This window comes from Elephantulus edwardii, unplaced genomic scaffold (genome assembly GCF_000299155.1).
Source record: "Elephantulus edwardii isolate Elephantulus edwardi_28Jun2011 unplaced genomic scaffold, EleEdw1.0 scaffold00042, whole genome shotgun sequence".
NCBI classification, from domain to species: domain Eukaryota; kingdom Metazoa; phylum Chordata; class Mammalia; order Macroscelidea; family Macroscelididae; genus Elephantulus; species Elephantulus edwardii.
Window position 1 is genome coordinate 17,495,888 of NW_006399792.1, and position 6,299 is coordinate 17,502,186.

Below are 6,299 nucleotides of genomic sequence, written 5' to 3' on the forward strand. Positions count from 1 at the left end.
TTGTTAGGAGGGTTAGCACTTGGAAAAGAACATCATGTTAGGAAAGGTGGGGAGTCAGTGAAGGAGACTGTCCCACAGGACAGACTGACACTGACTCTAATGATGGGTTCTAGTATGTCAGAGATGGTCAGGATTGCACAGGCTATGCAAGGTTCATGTGCAAAACACTGTCAGTGCCCAGGGCACTCTCTCTGCTCCTCTTGGCAACTGGCAGGTCGGTATGATCCCCTGAGGGCCGATCCCCAAGCTGTGGATGGTGACTTCAATCCACCTTATCCTGTACAAGCTTGTCAAAAAGTTACCACGAGTATTGACCTGAGAAGTGCTCAAGAAATCCAGCCCAAACTTAGCGTAGTGAGAGTGAGGCTTTATTAAATGATTTTGCAACATCAGGCGCCAAAGACGAGGCAAAGCAGTGGTCTGGAACACCTTCCACAGTCGACTAAGGGGTTTTTTTCCTTCTAGTTTGCCAGCCCCTCCCCCGATTCCTCATTAACCGAGTATTATAGGGTATACATTCTTTCCCACACATCTCCTAAGTCTTATCTACTTTTTAACAACCCCCTTTACCTCCTTTCACTACTTTCTCTGTTTGTGTACACATTCCAGGGGCTCCGAGGTCTATAATATCAGTAACCAATTTCTGTTTCTTTTGGATTAGCTCATTGCCCCAGTTTTTATTAAGTAACTTATTATGTCAGCTTTTGTTCTCCCTACTATTTAGATTCTGAAGCTTTGTCTGACATTTTGGGCATGTTGCAAGGAGGGACTGGTCCTTGGAAAGGGACATCATGTTTGGCAGATTGGAGGGGAAGCGAAGGAGAGGAAGACCTTTGGTGAGATGGATCGATTCTGTGACTGGAGGGGTGGGAATAAGTGCGTTTGAGATGGCTAGGTTGGCACAGGATAGAACAGCATTTAGAGCTCTTGTACACAGAGTCGCAAGTGACTCAATGGCACATAACAACAACAACAACTCTTTAGATGACCTCTGGTGGTCTCGTGGTAAGAACCTGGGCTGCAATCTCATAAGGTGCATGGTTGGAATCTACCAGTGGCTCCGTGGGAGAAGGACAGGCAAGCTCCTGTGCAATTTACTGCCTCTGAAAACCTGCTAGAGGGTCAACGAGGAGTCGGTTCTGGCTCAACAGCACACAGGAAACCAAACTCTGAAGATGGATCAGTCTAAAGTATACTTCTTGCAATTAAGATCTATAATTCACAGTGTACTATGAGTAGTAGTCAATTCAAGGGCACTTAACAATACCTATAGAGTAGCTGGTGGACTCAAATTATCAATGTTTCAGTTAGCTAACAAAGCACTTAACTTCCTCTTCAGCAGAAGAAAATATTACAGGGCAGTTCTACAGCGTCACATGGTTTTGCCATGAATCAGAATCTATTTAAGGGTAATGGGTTTTTGGAAACTCAAACTAAAAAGACTGATTAGAGTTACAGAACATAAAACAATGCACACCTACATGTATTTTTTACCCAAGATTTTGACCAATTTGCTAAATTAATATTGCACAAGGAGAGTTTCTTTTTAAGTATCATTGATTAAATATTGTTGTCTATTGGGTGAGACCACCAACACAGACAAAAGCATTATTGTATCCTCAGGTCATCTCCAGATTCAATCCAAATTAATGGTACTCTGAGGGAAAGTACAGATTTAAAACATAAAGGGCTCCAAACAGCTTTTCAAAAGAAGAATTCACTAAAGACTCTCAGTAGACTAATGTTCTTCAGGCTAATAAAATAAATGGAAACAGGAGGTTTAAAAATTAGGTTAGCTTAGTATTATCTTAACAATAACGTTAGAAAATTAAACTGATTGAAAGAAAATTAAATTTACCTCTTTACTTAAAAACAAAATCTTATTTAAAAAAAATTGGTTGTTCAATCATACAATCTGTCTTCTTCAGTTCCTGGCACTAAAATAGATTTTTAATAATTATTCTGTTCTCAAAACTCAATTTATCTATTAAAATTAAACACTTCCTAAAAACAAGTTCCCAAGACTTTCTCCCTGCCCCCTTACTTTCCTACTAATAGGTTAAAGCTAAGTCAGAAGAAGAATGTTTACAATAAATTAACCAGAAATCATAAAGGTTATGCTGTTTCACTGAATCATAATTTTGGGTTAAACAAGAATCCTTTTTCTGTGAGGTCTTACAGAAAATGTCTCCAAATACATTTGCATATTTTTTTCCTATACTCTAATGGCCTAGTAGGAAGCTCTGGTGGCCTAGTGGTAAGAAGCTGTGCTGTAATCCCAAAGCCACGCAGTTCAAATCTACCAGCTGCTCAATGGAAGAAGGACTAGCAATCTCCTTCCATATAATTTACTGCCTCTGAAAACCCATGGGAGGGATAGATAAGGGCCTGTTCCAACTTAAGGGCACACAACAACAATAGCAGTGGCCTAGTAGGTAAGGTATTGTCAACTTAAAGGACGGTGGTTTGAATCCACCAGTTACTCTACTGATGAAAAACAGGCCATCTCCTCCCCTGAGATTTATGGCCTCTGGAAATGCACTAGATGGTCAGTTATGAGTTGTTTCTGACTCAAAGCCATGAGTGAGTGAATGATATTGGTAAATAATTCATGTTAAGTGTAACTTAACTCTTGCTGGAGGGTTCTATCCATTAAACTAAAACAAATAACTACAAGTTAGATATTTATTCTGTAAACTAAGCCAGAATATGAAAACTGTAAATAAAAAAAGCAAGGAATGTGCAGTCGGGAAAGAATCCACCAATCACTGAGAGGAGGAAAGTACAGGGAGGCCCAATCAAAACCCAAAACAGCTGCCACTGAGTCAATTCCAATTCTCAGAATTGTGTATCTGATCAAAACTGCTCTCCACTGGATTTTTAATAGATTTACTTTATCACAAACAGATCACTAGGCCTTTCTTCCAAAGCACCTTTGAATGGATTCAAACCACCAATCTTTCTACTAGTAGCCAAAAACCCGTTTTTGCCCAGAGGCTCCACAGAAAGAACAGAGAAGCATAAAACACAAAGGGAGAATGAGTGAGTAGAGACAGAGAAAAAGGGAAATGACACAAAAGCTAAGTGAGGGTCTCATAAAGCTATTCTAGAAAGGGGAACATTTGAGCCTTGAATGGTGAGTAAAGGTGGTAAAAGCTTATTCTTAAAGGTGTAGGGAATGACAAGAGAAAAGGAATGGACACTGGAAAGCACAGAATGTTTCCCTGGGTAAATTGACTACATTCTTAATTCCTTCTTTATGGTACTGTGACAAAATTACTATAAGCAAATAACTTTAAAAAATAGAAGTTCATTTTCTCGGAAGTCTAGAATCTAAAAGTCCAAATCAGGGTTTCACTGTGTGGAATCTTTCCTTGCAGATATGTACACTTAACTCTCCCACCTCCTATCCCCCACTCCCAACATTTCTCTGCCAAAGCGTACCTGGCTCTGTGTCAAATCTGCTTGATCTCTCTACAATTCCTAAGAGACTTTAGAAAGTCATTTATTTCTATTTTAGAAACCACCACCCTACTTGAGAATGAAGAGAAAATTATATTTTAAAAAAAGATTGCACCTACTGTTACAAACACATAAAACATACTGTCTGTCACAGAGTCCTTCCTGACTGATGATGACCCCAAATTATGGAGTAAAACTGCACCATGAGAGATTCTTGGCTGGATTCTTAACTATAAGACCATAGAGTCACCAAAACCCCATGAAGCAGTTCCACTCCATAAGACAGGAAATCATCACCACTCAGAATTTACTCTAAAGCAATGGGTTTGGTTTTCAGAATCTTTACAGAAGTTGATCCACTAGGACTTCCTTCTGTGATACCACTGGTTTATTCGAATCATCCACCTTCAGGTTAGTAGATGATCATCAACCATTTGCACATCCAGGAACTATGCAGGTATAAGGGTTAAGTCTCAACACATATTTAATCCATACTAAGGTATTAAATAAAACTAGAGATTGGCTAGGAATACATTAGGAAATCAAGAAGGTTGAAGTCAATGATCTCTTATTCAATTGGTAGGAAACAGGGATCCAGAGAGGTTTATGAGAATGGAAGGAGCAAGATCAAAGTCAACCCTGGGGTAAACTATGTAGGATGTTGTGATATTCTGGAGAAGTCAGGCACCTGGCAGCAGCTAGGAAGGAGATGTCTCACATATGTATGCTTATTCCTACCCCCCACACCCCAAGCTAAGAGATGACACTAATGTCCTGAACAAAACTGTCTAATCACACTGGTGGCCTTGGGCATACACAAGGTAATACAAGATATTGCAAAGGGAATCTTTGGAGAATTTGACAAGTAATTGAATGTAGTAAAAGGGGAGGGGTAAAGAATAACTTCAATCCGAAATGATTTGTTACATTAAAAAAAATGAGCTGCAGAAATACTAGCCTAGTGTGTGCTATGCAAGAAAGAGAAAATCAATAAATACCTTATATTTTACAAAAGTGACACAGTTTGTGCTCAACTACTAGCCCAAGGGTTGGCAGTTCGAACCCACCTTGGAACAGTGTGGTAGAAAAGCTGGGTGAACTACTTGCATTAAGATTTCAGTCAAGAGACTTGTATACCAATGTTCACTGCAGTGTTATCCACGTCAGATAAAATACAGAACAACTTTAACACTCAACAACAGGTGAATGGATAAACAAAAGATGGTGCACAGATACAATGGAACAATACTCAGCTGGTAGGGAAAATGAAATCTTGATACACAACACAATGCAGAATAAGCTTGAAGGCATTTTATTGAAGTGGCATAAGTAAATTACAAAAAGACAGATATTATATGACTTCACACAGAAGGAAAGAGAAACATGCAGAGAGCAAAATTTATTACCAGAGATGGGAGGGAGGAAGAAAAAAGGGACTGTTGCAAATGAGTACCCCAAGTTCCCAACTTTAGAGATATTCTAGTTACAACTCACATTTATGACCATCTTGGTTTTGTTTTATTTTGGGGGGGGTTTTGCATCTTAATATTACAATATGTACAATGTTGTAGAATGCAATTTGTTGATGCTATCATTTTTAGTTGCTCACTTGTATATAGTCAATGTTATGATTTGTAAAGATACTGACAATAAAATACAGTAATAATGAAAACAAAAGTAAAATTAAGTGTTCGATTTATGTCAGAATCAGCTTGTTCACAGACTCTTTGGAGCAGAATCTTATCCTAAGTTAAAGACTAGCTGTACCGAGTTTTGGTTTCCAATGATGGAAAAATCATATTGATTAAGGATAAAATTGCATAGCCTACTAGTATACATGTTGTTAATAAGCTGTATACCTGTAAAAAGTTGAAACAGTAAAAGTTTTATGATAGGTTTACTGATAACAAAGGGAGAGAAAAAATATTAACTGCTGAGGCTTTTTATATTTAATCAAAATATTCATAAGATTTGGTTTCTTGATGTGAAAATTTAGGTTCATAGTTTCATGGAACATCCCAATTAATTGGCCCAATAACAGGGTTAGTGTTTCTGTTCTGCCGCTCAATTCTATGCATAGTTTTTAGGATCTTAAAAACATAAAAGCAGTCATCCAAGGTAGAATAATTGGTCTTGCTTCACCTGAAGCTACTGAATAAGAGGAGGAAATAGAAGGTAGACCCTTCATTAAAAACTACCTCCTGGATGAACTAAGTTTCTAGAGAAGAATTCTGATCAAAACTAGGAACATGGTTAACATAATTCAAAATTCTCACAGAATCCAGACTATTTGGATCCACAAAAGCTGAACAAAATCCCTGAAACTACTTAAGCCACAAATAGTCTCTGAAGCCTTTCTTTTTTTCTGAAGCCTTTTTAAACACAAATGGTTTAGCTTCACTTACTCATTCACTCAACACTATCGAGCTGATTCTGACTCAAAGCAACTTTCCATCAAGTTCCCAAAGCTGTAAATCTGAATGGGAGGAAACTTCCTATTTCCTGAGATGCCACTGGTAAATTTGCAAAGATGGAGAGGTCTAGCCTTTGGATCAGCAGCACAACTCATTATAGACTATGCAACCAGAGTGCCACTAGTTAAGCTTGTTGTTGTTAAGTGCCATAGAGTCGTAGATGACACATAGCAACCCTATGAATGAAAGTCTTGAACACAAAACTGTCATATTTTCTCCAAATTCATAAAGTTTTCAGAGGCAAGCTTTTTTTGGAAGTGGATGCCACTCCTGCTTCCAAGCCTGTTTTATTCGGGAGATCCACAAACACCAGGTCCGAGGGCTGGGGCGGGGAGGGGGGGGGCGGGGAAGTCTGCCTTGAGC